Source organism: Felis catus, chromosome C2, assembly GCF_018350175.1.
Source record: "Felis catus isolate Fca126 chromosome C2, F.catus_Fca126_mat1.0, whole genome shotgun sequence".
NCBI classification, from domain to species: domain Eukaryota; kingdom Metazoa; phylum Chordata; class Mammalia; order Carnivora; family Felidae; genus Felis; species Felis catus.
The window spans coordinates 139015926-139033640 of NC_058376.1; the positions used below are offsets into that span (position 1 = coordinate 139015926).

General features: G+C 37.3%; 1 long non-coding RNA gene across 1 annotated transcript in view; it reads right to left on the reverse strand.

Annotated features, from left to right (window-relative positions):
• LOC123380150 overlaps window positions 1–15998 on the reverse strand; it is a 40399-nt gene extending 24401 nt beyond the window's left edge. Inside the window, exons 1-2 of the long non-coding RNA XR_006585544.1 lie at window positions 15724–15998; window positions 12273–12381 (exon numbers count right to left, since the gene is read on the reverse strand). This is a non-coding gene — a long non-coding RNA (uncharacterized LOC123380150). The remainder of the gene's footprint in view (window positions 1–12272; window positions 12382–15723) is intronic.
• Between the last annotated feature and the right edge of the window lie 1717 nt (window positions 15999–17715).

Sequence of the window (17715 nt, forward strand, 5' to 3'; positions counted from 1 at the left end):
GAAGATAAAAAAGAATAAATGGAATAAATGGAATACAGCTAGAAATAAAATATACCAATTACAAAAAAAAAAGACTGACAGAGTAGAATTTTTCAACGTTTATTTATTTTTGGGACAGAGAGAGACAGAGCATGAACAGGGGAGGGGCAGAGAGAGAGAGGGAGACACAGAATCAGAAACAAGCTCCAGGCTCTGAGCCATCAGCCCAGAGCCCGACGCGGGGCTCGAACTCACGGACCGCGAGATCGTGACCTGGCTGAAGTCGGACGCTTAACCAACTGCACCACCCAGGCGCCCCCAGAGTAGAATTTTTTAAAAGACCCAACTACCAACTACTAAAGATGAGATTAGGGGTGCCTGGGTGGTTCAGTCAGTTAAGTGTCCAACTTTGGCTCAGGTCATAATCTTGCAGTTCGTGAGTTTGAGCCCTGCAACAGGCTCTGTGCTGACAGCTCAGGGCCTGAAGCCTGCTTCCGATTCTGTGTCTCCCTCTCTCTCTGCCCTTCCCCTGTTCAAGTTCTGTCTCTCTCTGTCTTTCAAAAATAAATAAATGTGAATGAATGAATGAATGAATGAATGAATGAATAAATAAATAAAAAGATAAGATTACAAATCTTTCTGACTTTTTTTTATTTTTTTTAATGTTTATTTTTGAGACAGAGAGAGACAGAGCATGAACGGGGGAGGGGCAGAGAGAGAGGGAGACACAGAATCGGAAGCAGGCTCCAGGCTCTGAGCCATCAGCCCAGAGCCCAATGCGGGGCTCGAACTCACGGACCACGAGATCGTGACCTGAGCTGAAGTCGGATGCTTAACCGACTGAGCCACCCAGGTGCCCCTCTTTCTGACTTTTAAAGATACACTATAAGGGTATACTTATATACCAAGAGAAAGATAAACTATAGTAACACTGATTAAAAGAATGCCAGGGTAATTATATTGTTTCAGAAATACCAGACTTCAAAAAAGGAAAATTACATATTTTAAAAAGAGTATTATGTAATGATAAAGAGGTCAATTCTCTAAGAATCACTAATGTATATATGTTTAACAACAGAGCATCAAAATATGTGAAGCAAAATCAGAACTACAAGGAGAAAAAGATTATGTTCACAAATATTGTTGAGACTTCAATATATCTCAATCAATAATTGACATAACCAAAGGACAGAAAGTCAGTAAAAAATACAGTTGAACTGAACAGCACCATCAGTCAACATGATTTAATTGACATTTATAGAATACTTCATCCAACAATAGTAGAAAACACATTCTTCTCAAGCTCATATGGAACATTCACCAAGATAGACCACATTCCGGCCCATAAAGCATACTTTAATTTTTTTTCATTGACTATATTCTCTGTTAAACGTTCTATCTCCATGATTTATTTGATTTATAACTGGAAGTTTGTACCTCTTAATCCCTTTCACCTATTTTGCCCATCTTCCCCTACCCCCAGGAACTATCAGTTTCTTCTCTATATTTAAGACCCTTTTTCTCCTTATTCATTTTGGTTTTTTTTAGATTCCACATGTAAGTGAGATCATATGGTCTTTGTCTTCCTCTGTATAATTTATTTTACTTGGTATAATACCTCTAGGTCTATTCATGTTTTACAAATGACAATATCTCATTCTTTTTATGGCTGAGTAATATTCCATATATATATATATATACCACATCTTCTTTATCCATTCATCTATCAGCGGATACTTGGGTTGCTTCAATATTTTGGCCATTGTAAATAATGCTGCAATAAACATAAGGGTACATATATCTTTTCCAGTTAGTGAGTTTTTTTCTATTAGTTTTTGTTTTCTTTGGATAAACACCCAATAGTGGAATTACTGGATCATAGGTAGCTCTATTTTCTATTTTTTGAGCAATCTCCATGCTGTTTTCCACAATTGTTGTACCAATGTACAGTCCCACCAAGAGTGCACATAGGTTTCTTTTTCTCCATGTCCTTGCCAGCACTTGTTATTTCTTATCTTTTTGATACTAGCCATTCTGACAGGTGTGAGATTATATCTCATGGTTTTGATTTGCATTTCCCTGATGAATAGCATTGGGCACCTTTTCATATGTCTATTGGCCATCTATATATCTTCTTTGGGAAAATGTCTATTCAGGTTCTTTGTCCATTTTTAGTAAGATTATTTAGGTTTTGGTGTTGAGTTTTTTAAGTCTTTATACATTTTGGATATTAACCTCTTATTGGATATATCCAATAATCTTCTCTCATTCACTAGGTTACCTTGTTCCTTTATTAATGGTTTCCTTCACTGTGCAAAAGTTTTTCATTTTAGTACAGTCCCAATAGTTTATTTTTGTTTTTGTTTCTGCCTAAGGAGACAGATCTATAAATATGTTTTTAAGGCTGATGTGCAGGAGGTAACTGTCTATGTTTTCTTTTAGGATTTTTATGATTTCAGGTCTCACATTGAGGTTGTTAATCCATTTTGAGTTTATTTTTGTATATGAAAGTAGCCTAGTTTCATTCTTTTACATGAACCTGTCCAGTTTTCCCAATACCATAGAAAAGACTGTCTTTTCTCCATTGTATTTTCTTGCCATTTTTGTTATAGATTAACCATATGATCATGGGTTTATTTCTGGGTTCTCTATCTTGTTTCATTGATCTATGTGTCTATTTTGTGCCAGTCCCATATTGTTTTGATTACTATAGCTTTGTAGTATATCTTGAAATGTGAATTGTGTTATCTCCAGCTTCATTCTTCTTTCTCAAAATTGCTTTGGCCATTCAAGTATTTTGTGGTTTTAAACAAATTTTAGGATTATTTATTCTAATTCTGTGAGAAATGTTACTAGTATTTTGATAGTGATTGCATTGAATCTGTAGATTCCTTTGTGTAGAATGAACATTTTAACAATATTAATTCTTCCAATCTGTGAGCACAGTCTATCTATTTGTGTCATCTTCAGTGTCTCTCATCAATGTCTTATAGTTTTCAGAATATAGTTCTTTCACCTCACTAGTTAACATTTACATAAACAGCATTATCAACCAACTTGATTTAATTGACGTTTGTAGATTACTTCTTCCAACAAGAGCAGAATACATATTCATCTCAGGCTCACATGGGACATTCACCAAGATGGACCACATTTCACACCAAAAAACACACTTAAAAATTTTTGCTTAAAAGAATCACAGAAATTATTATTTTGACTGCAGTGGAATTGGACTAGAAATCAGTAACAGGAAGATATCTGGAAAAAAAATCACAAAATAGTTACAGACTAAAAAACACACTTTTAACACATGAGTCACAGAAGAAATCTCAAAAAAACTTTTTTAAATAGTTTGAACACAATGAAAATTAAAATACAACTTATCCAAATTTGTAGAATGCAATAAAAGCAGTCTTAGAAGGAAATTATCAAAGTGAATGCATATAATAGAAAAGAAGAAATATAAAATTAATAATTCAAGCTGCCACCAGTTGGAGAAATAACAGCAATATAAACTTAAAGCAAACAGTCAAAATAATAAAAATGGGCACAGAAAACAATGGAACTTAAAATCAGAAAATAATAGCGAAAAATCAATGAAATAAGAAACTTGTTCATTGAAAAGATGATTTATTCATCTAAAATTAATAATTTTAGTCAGGCAAACTAAGAAGTAAAGAGAAAAGACACAAGTTACTAATATCAAAAATGAAACATAGACAATTATTTCTGACCCCGTTGACATTAAAAGGGTAATAAAAAAATAATTTTGTATAATTCTATGCTCACAAATGTAATAATTTAGATGAACTGGACCAATTCCTTAGAAGACAGAAATTTACTGAAATTCACACAGATATAGATAATCTGAAGAGCCTATATTTACTAAATAAATAGAATAAGTAATTAATAGCCTTCCAAAAAAAGAAAGCACCAGGCCCACACGGTTTCATTGGTGAATTTTATCACATGTAAGAAGAAATTATGTGAATTCTCTACAATCTCTTCCAAAAAAATAAAAACAGTGAACACTTCCTAATTCATGTTTTAGCAAAATCAGATAAAGACATTACAAGAATGGAGTACTACAGACCATTATTTATCATAGATATAAAAAACCTTCAACAAATTATTAGCAATTCAAATCCAAAAATATATACAAAGAATTTAACACCATGACCAAAGTATACAAGACTGGTTCAACATTGGAAAATTAATTTGTATAATTCATCATGCCAACAGGCCAAACAAGAAAAATTATATGACTATATTATTATAGGCAGAAAAAACTTCACAAAATCTAACACCAATTCATAACAATTCCCAGTAAACTATGAATAATAGGGATCGTCTTCAACATTATAAAGAGTATCCACAAAAAAACTTACACCTAACACCATACTTAATGGTGAGAAAATACCTTCCTCCTAATATAAGGAATAAAGCAAAGATGTCACCTTTTACCACTAATTTTCAACATCACACTGGAAGAACTAGCTAATGCAATGAGAAGAGAAAATAAAAGGTTAAACCTAAATTTACCATATGACCCAGCAATTTGACCCAGGTATCTACCCAGTGGAAATAAATACATGTCCACATAAAAGAGTGTATTCAGGGGCACCTGGGTGGTTCAGTCGGTTAAGCGTCCGGCTTCAACTCAGGTCACGATCTCGCGGTCTGTGAGTTCGAGCCCCACGTGGGGCTCTGGGCTGATGGCTCAGAGCCTGGAGCCTGCTTCAGATTCTGTGTCTCCCTCTCTCTCTGCCCCTCCCCCATTCATGCTCTGTCTCTCTCTGTCTCAAAAATAAATAAACGTTAAAAAAATTTTTAAGAAAAAGAGTGTATTCAAAGTTCTAGATATATTATTCAAAATAGCCCACAACTATAAACGTTCTAAATATCCATGATCTAAAAAAAGCAAAATACAAAGTGATACATTCATGCAATAGAATACTAACCAGCAATAATAAAGTACTGATGCACACTACAACATCGATAACTTGAAAAAACCATTATACTAAGTGAAAGAAGTCAGATACAAAACACTACTTATGTTACATCCAGAAAAAGGCAGATCCTAAAGCATATTAGTGGTTACCTGTGGTCAGAGGTATAATGGGAACTGATTGCAAATAAGCAAGACAGATATTTGGGAGGTAATAGAAATATTCTAAAGCTGGATTCTGGTAATGTTTGCACAATCCCATAAACTTACTACAAATTGCTAAATTGTATACTTAGAGGGGCGCCTGGGTGGCTCAGTTGGTTAAGCGTCGGACTTCAGCTCAGGTCATGATCTCACAGTCCATGAGTTCAGGCCCCACATCGGGCTCTGTGCTGCCAGTTCAGAGCCTGGACCCTGCTTCAGATTCTGTGTCTCCCCCTCTCTCTGCCCCTCCCCTGCTCATGCTCTGTCTCTCTCTGCCTCAAAAATAAATAAAAGCATTAAAAAAATAAAAAAAATTGTATACTTAGAAATGGGTCAATATTATGGTATATAAATTATACTTCAATAAAACTCTTAAAGGATAAGGATGCAAATAATAATAATGTACCACCTGCCTGAATACTGACTCATCACCCCACATACTCACAAAATGTGTTCATCTTCATTCAATTCTTGCTTTCTTCCCTCCAAACATAAATGGTATGTTCTACCTCCTTGTTTATGGTAATCTCCCACCTGTACCCAAGACGTATCTCCTTCCATTCTATTTGATATTCCCCACTAGTTTTTCCCCCCTTATTCTCCTCTATCTTCAACTTCTTTCTATTGGTACCCTTTGCATTAATTTATCAAGCTCATTTCTCCCATAAGAAAAGTAAATAAGTAAATTCTCTTTCCCTTGAGCATATCGTTACTCTGTCTTCTTCCTGTATTCTTCTTGCTGCCTATATCCTTCTATCTTCCATTCCTTCTTCAACACACTGAAATATAGTTTCTTCTCTCTAAACACAATTACTCAGGTGAATCTTCTCTCACAAATGTCATTAATTACCTCATACTTTTAACTCAATGCATATTTGTTAATCCTAGTCTTATCGGACTTCATGTACTTGTCTTTGCTTATCATGACCTGATTGAATTTCTCTATCTCCTAGATTCTAGGTATCATATTTTGGTCCCTTTACACCTTGTCTGACCTTTCATCTTTCTTTATGCTCTTCTGTACTTACAGCTTAATTATTACTTTCTGCTAGAATTCTACTCTTGGTTATTTCCAAGTTAATTATATACAGTCTTCTTAAACAATTCCATGCACTCTTGTTTCCAACAACCATCTTGTGGTAGGTTGACTACACATAATAGCCCTGATTCTTTACCCATCATTATGCTTGCACCCTTTGTCATTTAAGTTTGTAATATCCTACCACTGTGACACTGGGCCTGGCTATACAACCTGCCAATGAGATGTTAGAAAATGTGATGGGCACAGAAACTAGAAAGCATGTTATGAAAGGACTTGTAAGCTGTTGTTCCTCTCTCATTGCCCTGAGAATAAGAACATTGTACCTATAGAGAAGGAGAGCATGACTACAGAGCTAAGATTCCCTAGCTGTCTCAGCCAAAAGCATTCTTTATCAGCTGTCACAAAGAGAAACACAACAGAGGAAGCTAGCCCTGACAAGTTTTATAGATGTCAATAAATAAATGCTCATAATTGTATGCTTCTGAAGTTTTACTGTTGTTTGTTACATACCGTTATAATGGCAATGGATAACTGATATATACCTCTATATGTTGGAAACTAGCAAATCTGTGTTTTCTTACAGACTCTGAGCTTTACACTGCCTGAATAGCTCTAGCCAGATGTCTCACACACATCTCAAACCAACATAAATAAAACTGAATTCATAATAATCTTTCGCATCTAATAAGACTAATTCTACCTCAGGTTGTGGCACCACTATCCAATCCAGTCAACCAACCTAGGATCTCAGAGGTATTCATGCTTTTTCCCTCTCCTATATTCCTCATCTCTAATGGTGCAATATTTGATCCAGTGAATAGCAGTTAGCAGTTGTGGGGAAAGGCGTGTGTGTGTGTGTGTGTGTGTGTGTGTGTGTGTGTGTGTTTGTGTGTCTGTGTGTGTGTCTGTGTGTGTGTGTGTGTGTCCTGGCATTAGCTGGAAGTTACCTTTCCTAAAATGTCATCTCTAAAAGCTAAAAAAATATGTTGTATGTTTCCTCTACCTGTTTGAGCAAAGGAGAATTTAAAATTAAAAAATATAGCAAAGGAATATAATTTTGAGCAAATTCCTCCCACATATTAGATATGAAGTTGAAAGAAATGATTTTCTTAGCACTAATACTTGTTTCTCTAATTTTAAAAATTGACAAGTTTCATGATATTATGTTTCCAAAGACTAAAGTTTGGGGGGTGGTAACAGGAGTTGTGATGGTTTTAAAAGTATCTTTCACCTTTGGATACACTTGAAAAAATTAATTCTGAAAAAAGATGAGTGAAATGGCTACCAAGGTTGCATACAGGTTGGAGGTGACAATGATAAAATAATGTGTTGTTCAAGCAACATAAAAAACATGTACAGGAAAGCAACAAGGCAAAGAAAAATGAATGAAAATGTGGCATACCCCTATGTGAAAATGTTCAAAGAATGACAGCAGAAGAATTTAAACCTTCTCATGGAAACTAATAGAATGTATCAACAGTCTAGAAGGTGATAAAAGACAAGTAAGAGGAAAAAGCTACTTGGAAAGTTAGGTATGAAACAGAAAACCTACCATATCCTTCTGAAAGAAAAAAGGTTGAATGATAGTTTTTCCAAAGCAATAAATTAATATTAAAAACTTTAAGATAAATGTAGTGCAGAAAGCATAAAGACTATTAGGTATGTGTTTCTGCATAGTCTTAATGAGCCAAATGATGTCTAAATAGACCATATGTTTTATTGGAGTTCTTGTTTTTTAAAGAAACTTCTGCACAATGTTTTCTACATAGAAATATTGCTTTGAAAGAAAGATATGAGTTAAGGAGGCAGCATGGCATAAAAGTTGGAATCTAAAAGACCTGACTTTAAAGCTAGTTTACACCAGTTCCTAATTGATTGACTTTGATACATTTCTTAATCTCCCTGGGTTTTGGTTCTCTACTTTTAAAAATGAATTTCAGGTGTGCTTGGGTGGCTCATTCAGTTAGGCATCAGACTTGGGCTCAGGTCGTGATCTCACAGTTTGTGAGTTCGAGCCCCACCTCCAGGTCTATGCGGACAGCTCAGAGCCTGGAGCCTGCTTCAGAGTCTGTGTCTCCCTCTCTCTCTGCCCCCCTCCGCCACTCATGCTCTGTCTCTCTTTCTCGCTCTCCCTCAAAAATAAAATAAAATGAATTTTAAAACAATTGGTGTTGAGGTACCTGGGTGGCTCAGTCAGTTAAGCATCAGACTCTTGATTTTGGCTCAGGTCATGATATCATGGTTCATGGGAGCCCTGAATCAGCCTCTGTACTAGTAGTGGGTGATTGGGATTCTCTCTCTCTCCCTTTCTCTCAGCTCCTCCCCCATTTATATACTTGCGTGGGCATGCACTCATGCACATGTGCACTCTCTCTAAATAAGCTTTAGAAAATAAGTAAGACACTCAGTGTTGTTTTAAGTATAAAAGGAGATAAAGTGTGTAAAGCATTTACCAGAGTGTTTAGCAATAACAAGTCTTTAATAAATGCTATTAAGTTTTACTTGTGTTAATACTATTACTACTCAAACTCCCCAAAATATGATTGTTTGTGATCTGTGCTGAACATCCTTTATTTGTAGTCATCCCGTATCATTTGAACTCCCTCTCCTAACTATGACAGTACCCACATTGCAAGTACTGTCTCTTTCACTTTGGTGTACAAGATATGATATAACCCGAGACTTCTTACAGTTATGATGTAGACATGCAGTCTACATTCCACCAATCAGATACACCCATGAGAGTCAAAGATTCAGAAATGAGCTTGAACAACGATAGGAAAGAAGCTGTGGGCAAGGTGCACATTTTAATGATGCAAAGCCTGATTTTGAAATCAGCAGAAAGAGACAAAGATGCTGGCATTGATACTTGCAGAGTTCCCAAGACATGACAGACACAGCGTGTCTCTAGGTAGGCCAAAGGTAGCAGCGACCTTGTCTCAGTGGTGTTGTTCTAGAAACTGTTCCTGGAAATTTCCCTCAAGGAGCATTAGAAAGCTAGAGATATAGACTACTGGCTACCTGATATCCCTTAAAAATCCCTTTCAGGTTTAACCAGCTAGAGTAGATTCTGTTTTCTGTCAGAATCCTGACCCATAGTAATCCCAACCTGGAATGAAGTTCACATAAAATTCTGTTTTGTTTGGAATCTATGGATGGCAATAAGGGGAGCTCAATAGGTGACTCCTTGCATGAAGATCCTATTCTAGGCAAGACTACAACCTCAGGGATGAAAGTGAATCCAGAGTCAAAGCTATGATACAAAAGAATCCTCTCGGTGTTACAGGGGTTGGAAATCTATGAACAAAGACAAAGTCCAGAATGCTGGTCACTTAGAAGATCTCCCACCCCAGACTCTGCTTTCATGCGTGAGTCCTAGGAGAGAGGCTTTGAGGAAATACTCAAAGTGTTTTTTCACAAATTCTATTTAAGATATTAAGGACAAAAAGCCACACAGCTTTGTGGTCTATAAGACAGAGGTCAGCACTACTGGAACATGAGGCACTCTTTCTCACTTGGAGATTTCTCTGGAGAATCAAACAGCTAGAGCAGGTTTAAAGGCAGGTCAGAACAGGCTCCTCGTGGACCAGAAAAAGAATAAAAGAGGATGTTGCATTGATGGTTGAGAGCATCATCAGGATATGTTTCTGTAGAGTGACAACGCAGCATCACTCCACCTCTGTGTGGCTTGAAGGCATCAGAGCACTTTCTAAAAAAAATTGTTTTTCAGGGCACCCAAGCAGGATTGAAAAAGAGATGTGTTATTACAGTCAACAGAATTGGTCATCAGCACACATCTTTTGGGATATAGTTCTGAGGACGGTACAGAGAAGCAATGGGTGTAAACATTCATACTTGTCATAATACCATTCTCCTCCCTTCCCAGGGCTCAGTTTTCTTCTTTGGCTAGTGGATCAGGAGGAAACACAGGTTGTGTTTAGGGAGTTTCTTTTAACCAAGATCATTAAAACAAACAATGAGTGAAGATCCTATGGCTCTCGGAAATTGAAGTTTGTCAAGGTTTCATAGAAGATAGTATCTCTTCACTGACACAGTCACTCTAGGTTCTAGGCTGACAAATATAGAGACTTCGTGGAGAACCGAATCAGTTGCTCAGAGTCTGCTAGAATACACCAGGAGGTGTAGTGACCCACATGCTCTTTTCTAACCTGTCATTTATACATCCCATATGAAGACTTTGACTGTGTCAATGCACCTGTATATGGCAATATGGAAGACATTACCAGACAGTTTGAAAAGTCAGTTCAGAAGACCTCGTTCCAACCACATAATCAGTTGAGTGTCTAATCCCTTTTCTAATCAATGCTGGCCAGGGTAGCTGCAGTAATTTTCAGCCCATGTGGTATGAGCAATAGCAACTTAAAAGGAAGACTAGATCAGGGACACAAAACACTAAGGGTACGGCAACACATGGAACTGCCCTGTCATCTTCAAGGTCTGCCAAGTGCAACGCACGTCCGGGAGAATTGAAAACTCTGGTGTAGCAGCTGTCTACTCTGTGGACTAAGCAGTACTTACTAGCATTTTGCCAACGACCCTGGTAAAAAATCTTGTGTTCTCCTCACTCATTGGTATAAAAAGTCTATCAGAGGTCATTTCTTTTGAGAAAGATACAAATGAACTATAATATTTTAAAGCCAAGCTTCCCAACCTTAGCAGAATATTAATACCGAATAGATAGTATTCTCAGAAAGACTCCATATTCAACTAACCCCCAACATGAAAGAAAAGAGATTTGACCCTTTATCTAGGAAAAGAGGAGGACCTAATATAATGTGACCTAATGACTGAAGTAGGAGGTGACTTCTGAAGACCCACGCCTGGGATTGTAACATGGGAAGACAATCATTATACTGGAGCAGAGGGCGCAGAAAGGTTCATCGAGCTTCCTGTGGGAACATAAAATTCTAAATACTGCAGTACATTGTGCCAGCTTCTGCAAGGAAACTTTTTCATTTTGGCTGAAACATACCACTGAGTTGCTGAATAAGTTTCCAGTAGCTAAGAGTAAAAAAGGACAGGAAGCCAATCAAAAATGTATTGCCTGTCATCTGTGTGTTCTGCATAGACAATGTTACATAACTTGGATGGCATACTTAGGGATACTTAAGCAGATGGTGACATGAGTCATTTTCTTAAGTCATATGAGTCATTTCTCATAAAAAGGAAGAGAAAAAAGGCATTGCCTATTTATTGGGACAATGCTAGCTGTTATAATACAAAAAATATAATGAGTCAAACACAACCGTTGTTAATATCTTGCTTACAAGTCCAAAATAAGAGGGACTGTGACAGGGAAAAGCTTCTCGTCTCTGAAATACATCATAAATCCCTCTAATACCCAGTTCCCAGCTTCTTGGGGCTGTCTCATTATAGTGACTTTTCCCTGCAAAGGAGTGGTATCCTGAGCAAAGTCTTACCAGGGTATGAAGTGGAAAGTCCCACCATTGTGTTATTTTATTCTGCTTAGGGCCACAATATTCTGACACAGAGAAACGATTTTTTTCTAATAATTCAGAAAGAGCAATCAATTTCAAAAGGAGTGAAAAGTCACTCTGGACCAGAAGAAATCATCAAAATATTTAACAATTTGATTCAAAATGTACACTGAGCATCACAGAGATACCAAATAATTAGAAAAGAAGTTAGCCACAATTCTGAACCAATTCATACCAGCTGGTATCAACCCTGCTCTCTGTTCATATCAGGGTGAAGGTGCAGAAGTTCTCCAGGTACCTATGAGCTCAGGCTATAGGAATCAGAGGATGGGATTCTGTGCTAAGGTAAAGAACCAATCATATCATCCAGGTGCAACTGTCATCATTATGCAGATCTTCTAAGCCAAAAGCCTCTACCAGCCTCCAGTTCCTGAAGTTTGAATGGGAATGTCATGGTATTTGGAGCTTTTTAGTCAGAGACTATGTACCTATTCCTCAAGAACCTCTGTGGAGTTCAGCATCTTGACAGCTATGAAAGGAAGCCTATTTTATGTAGCAGATATTTGTAATTATGATTGAGGTCAGAACTGATTTACCTCATACCTGGGATACAGAAAAATGGACTCCCACATAGGCCTACCTTGCTTAGCAGATGGAAGTGAGGACCACAGGGAACCAAGTTCAGGAAAACTATATGAACATCCTGGTAAAATTTTGTCCCTTTTTGTTCCCTCCAGAAAGGGATTTCTCTGTAATAACAAAAATTGATAGAAGATTATGTCAGGGGTCATGCCTCAAGCCCACGCTGCATTATCCTGGAATAAGAGACAACATCAGTGCTTCACCTAGATGCCCCTGTATCTCTATTATACCATTTTCATGCACCCCCACATCCAGATTTAGAGTTTTCAACGGGCAGGACCTGTAGCTCTTTAAGAGGACTGCCCTGAGGCCATTAGAGTCACTTGGCTGCAGACACAGAGATAAGCATTTGGCAGTTTATGTTTACCTGAATCAGACTTTAGCCAGTGACTAACATGTATGGGAATTATTCCCTTGCCCAGTTACCTTGCTTTGGTTTCTGACAACTCTGAAGTGCATCTTATACCTCAACACTCTATATAAGGGTGGAGGCACAGACACCCTCTGTGGAATTGTGGCCCAAGAACTCACCCTCATCTCCAGCTTCTTCCTCTTTCTGTCCCAAGCACCAGTCTTTTTTGAGTTCCCCTTAGAGATTTCTACAATAAATCAGTTGCACACAAAACCTTATCTTATGATCTGCTAGGAAACTTGACCTAAAATGTTGGGATTCAAAAGGGAGGAACCACAAAGGAAGTAGCTAATATTTGTAGATTCAGCAGAAGCCTTGGGGGATTCATGGCAGCTTTGAGGAGTCATCAGCGCCAAATTCTGTATTATCCCTCAGAAACATATTGAAAACTACTTAGAATTTGTTCTGTACAAAGAAAAGATACTCTCTTGGCCTAGTTTCCTCTATCCTTTATCTCTCCCTTTCAAGTATCCAGTAAATAAGAAATCTTCCATTTGAAGACAAAAGCAAGGTAAACGTGTCTCCTTTAGTTTCTAATGAATAGAACTGAGAATTGCACAGATGAATATAAGATCCAATAAGACCTTAACCAAGTACATTTAATTAGCTGGGCTAATAGAGGGAAGGAAGGCCATACATACCTAAACCAAAAGACTATCCAAAAATAATTTATACTTGTTTCAGTTAAGCAGGTTCATTTTCCCATTTGTCTCTGCTTTAGGCAAATATACAAGTGAGACTCCCTTCCCTGAGTACCCATCAGCTAGGGCTAAGAAGAACACAGTTAGAAACACACTATACAGTAAAGGTCTGAGGATATGATAGCCAGTGGATCAAGCAGGTTTGCTTCATGTGGACTGGCAAGAAGTGAATCCAAGTAATTTAAGTGCTAGAAATAATGACATTTGTCATTAGATTAGAATTTGGTTAGGACTACTTCATAACCCCAGGAGCAAAGAAATGACTTGGTGACTCTGGATACCCAATATATCCCCTTCCCATCAGGAACTGCTAACAGGAATGGAAATTTCCCGAGAGCAGCTTCCTAGTTATTCCATCAGAAAAAATTTTAAAGATAGTACTAGACTACAAATAAAAAATCTGACTTATATATTTCTTGGGTATAAAACTGATAGTAATTTTTAAAAGGTTAATGAGAAACTATTTTGCATGACTTACTGTGGTCAAGTTATTTTATTTGTTTAGATGACATTTTGGCTTACGATGGAACACTGAAATTGAAATTAGATTCTCCATACTGGATATCGTTAAGTTAAAGTCTGTCATTTTTAAACTCAATTACAAGACTGGAAAAACTGTTTCAGAAAATAATTGATTTAGCATGCTTAATTAGAAATAAACGAATCTTTGGATGAAAGTAGGCTACCAGCAGGACAGAGGTGGCTGAGTCTTGTTAATTTTGAGAAATTCAGGTGTCAACATGTTGTTTTGTTTTGTAATCAGGAAACAAACTCAAAACAAACTTTGAGAAGCTAAAGATTTTCAGAAAAAAGGCAAGAAGAGGGGCGCCTGGGTGGCGCAGTCGGTTAAGCGTCCGACTTCAGCCAGGTCACGATCTCGCGGTCCGTGAGTTCGAGCCCCGCGTCGGGCTCTGGGCTGATGGCTCAGAGCCTGGAGCCTGTTTCCGATTCTGTGTCTCCCTCTCTCTCTGCCCCTCCCCCGTTCATGCTCTGTCTCTCTCTGTCCCAAAAATAAATAAATGTTGAAAAAAAAAAAATTAAAAAAAAAAAAAAAAAAAAAAAGAAAAAAAAAGAAAAAAGGCAAGAAGAGATTTTCAGGGAGAAGAGTTCTTGAATAAATAAATCACTTTGTATTTACAATAATATTAAATAAGGTAAGCCTCTGTGTCTTTATTTTATAATCTCTGAGCATTCCAGTGAGTATTAAAGACAATGTATTTGTATTTAATAAATTGGGTTATTATTTTTACAATGCTTACATCTTTGTGGAAAGTCTAATACCATTGACTCTGGCCCAGAGAAACCACTCTTGAGGACACAGTCACACAAGAGGTCCTTGGTATCACCTATGAAGATTTTTCACCTGATCTTTTCCTACCCCAGGGTCCCAGGATTCTGCACCATCACTTCCACACAGTGAGAATCATTGCCTTAGCAGCCCACTATTACTGAGAGATGTATGGCATATTTCTCTGATATATTGGATGGTCAGTTAGGCGGCCGACTTCAGCTCAAGTCATTATCTCACAGTTTGTGGGTCTGAGCCCCGTATCAGGCTCTGTGCTGACAGCTTGGAACCTGGAGCCTGCTTCAGATTCTGTGTCTCCCTCTCTCTCTGCCCCTCCTCAGCTCACGTGCTGTCTCTGTCTCTCAAAAATAAATAAACATTAAAAAATGATCATTCCTTAAAAAAAATGAAACACTAAAAAAACCTGTCAATCCTTGAAATTGTTTTACACAGGAATTCAATTCAAGTCTTGAGTACCTACTATGTGCTGTGCATTCTTCAGGGTGCTAGGATCTAGGTGCTAAGCAAAAGAGAAAAGATACCTGTGTTGTCCTGAAAAGCTTTACAGCCCACTGTTTTCACTGTTTTTATTTATCAAATAGATATATACTGCGTATATGTGCCACACATGGATTTATAAAAATAATACATCTTTTCATTTTCCTAACATATCAGGTAGGCATTATAAATATTCCCATTTTACAGATGAAGGAACCAAATCATAGCTAGTAAGTGGTAGAGCCAGAATTCAAGCATAACCACTTTTTTCTGAATTTGTGTTATGTTTCATCTAGTGTAAGAAGCAGCCAATAAGTAAGTTCACAAACAAATATGCTATTTATATCAGCTATGAAGGAAAAGAACGATCTTCTCCATCTCAGAAAGATTTGACCAGAAAGCAGAACCAGTAGGAGATATATAGGCTATCACAATTCTGAGGCTGGGGCTTAGAGTTCACACAACAGGCAGTCAGGAAAGGAAGATGAAGATCAGGCTAGAATCCCACTAGGAGAGAATGAAACCCATGTCCATTCTTATTGCCTCTGACCTTGATGACAAGAGAATCCTGTAAAAGCAGGACTCTTGCTGGCTGTATCACATGCATCTGGCCCAGCTGCGGCTTCACATCAGAGGCGAGTCAGTAGGTCAGCAGCAACAACACATATATACTGCAAAATGGCGGCAATCTCCTTTGCAGTCTCCCACTCTTCTCTCTGAGAGACAATATCCTTTACAGCTCGCTGGAAAGACAAATATACTAGAAAGGGAATTCTGGTACCTCACAAAGCCATTACATATGTTCTGGAAGAGAGCAGGGAGATGCGACTGGGCAAAAATAATAGTAAGCAGATTCCCCGACCTTAAATAATCTAGAATCAAGTGGGGAAGACAGACATTGAGGAAGTAATCAGTGTGATGGATGTCAAAACGAGGGTTATAAGATCTGCTGGGAAGACCTGTAACTAGAAGAACTAGGTCAGCAGAGGAATCAGTGAGGAAATTACTTTTAAACTCGAACTTGAAAAATGATTAGAAATTAGCTCTTGGGGATGAGGTTAAGAGAAAAAAATGACAAAATATTCCAGCTATAGGGGATATGCAGAGGCCAGAAAACAACAAGAGCATAGTTGGAAATAGAAATTCAGAGGAAGATCAGACTCCAGAAGTAGGTAGGTGCCAACCTTGTACACATATATAAAACTTAATATCCTTTTATGCATTGTCATCCCATTGCTGCTGCACTGTGAGATGTTTAGAGGTAGGAACTCTGTCCCGCATCTCTGTATCACCAGACATTTAACATTAGGAATATGATACATATTTAGGAAATGTTGAATGAGTAAATGAATTAATTAATCAATCAATGATTCCTGCCATAGGACTTGTCATACATGTACAGCATGCTCTAAAATAACTTTTACATGTTGAAATAATATCAGGGCAATTTATTTTGAATATATATGGCTCTTCTCAAGAGGTTTCTATCAGAGGTCTGTAAAAATTTTAAAAATCATGAGAATATATTTGCAAATAATGTATCTGGTAAGGGTTAATATTCAGAATATATAAATAACTCTTACAACTCAACGATAAAAAAATCTAACAACCCAATTCAAAAATGTACAAATGACCTGAATAGACATTTCTTCAAAGATACACAAATAGTCAATAAGCATATAAAAAGATGCTGAAGGGGTGCCTGGGTGGCTCCATCGCTTAAGTGTCTGACTTCGACTCAGGTCATGATCTCAGGATTTGTGAGCTTGAGCCCCACCTTAGGCTCTCTCTGTGCTGAAGGCTCAGAGCCTGGAGCCTGCTTCGGATTCTGTGTGCGTGGGTCTCTCTCTCTGCTCCTCCCCTGCTCGCGCTCGCTCTCTCTCTGTCAAAAATAAATAATCTTAAAAAAAAAATAAAAATAAAATAAAAAGATGCTCAATATCATGCGTCATTACGGAAATGTAAATCAAAACCACAATGAGATACCGCTGCATACTCATCAGGATGACTATTATTTAAAAATTAAGAATAAAAAATTACAAGTATTGGCAAGAATGTAGAAAAATTGGAACTCTTTTACATTGCTGTTGAAAATGTAAGATAATGCAGCTACTGTGGAAGTATTATGCCAATTCCTTAAAAAATTAAACAGAATTATCATGTAATCAAACAACTCCATTTGTGGATATATATACCCCAAAAGAATGGAAAGCAGCGTCTCAAAGAGATCTTTGTACATTATTTCTGGTAGTCAAAACTGGGAAACAACCCAAATGTCCATTCATGGATGAATGCATAAATAAAATATGGTATATGCATACAATGTCATATTATTCAGCTTTAAAGAAATGAAATTCTGACACATGCCACACATGAATGAGCTTGAAGACACTGTGGTAAGTTAAATATGCCAAACACAAAAGAACAAATAATGAATGATTCCACTTATATGAGGTACCTAGAATAGAAAAATTCATAGGAACATAAAGCACAATGGTGGTTTCCAGGGGCTAGGAGAGAGCAGGAAAGGGAGTTTTAGTTT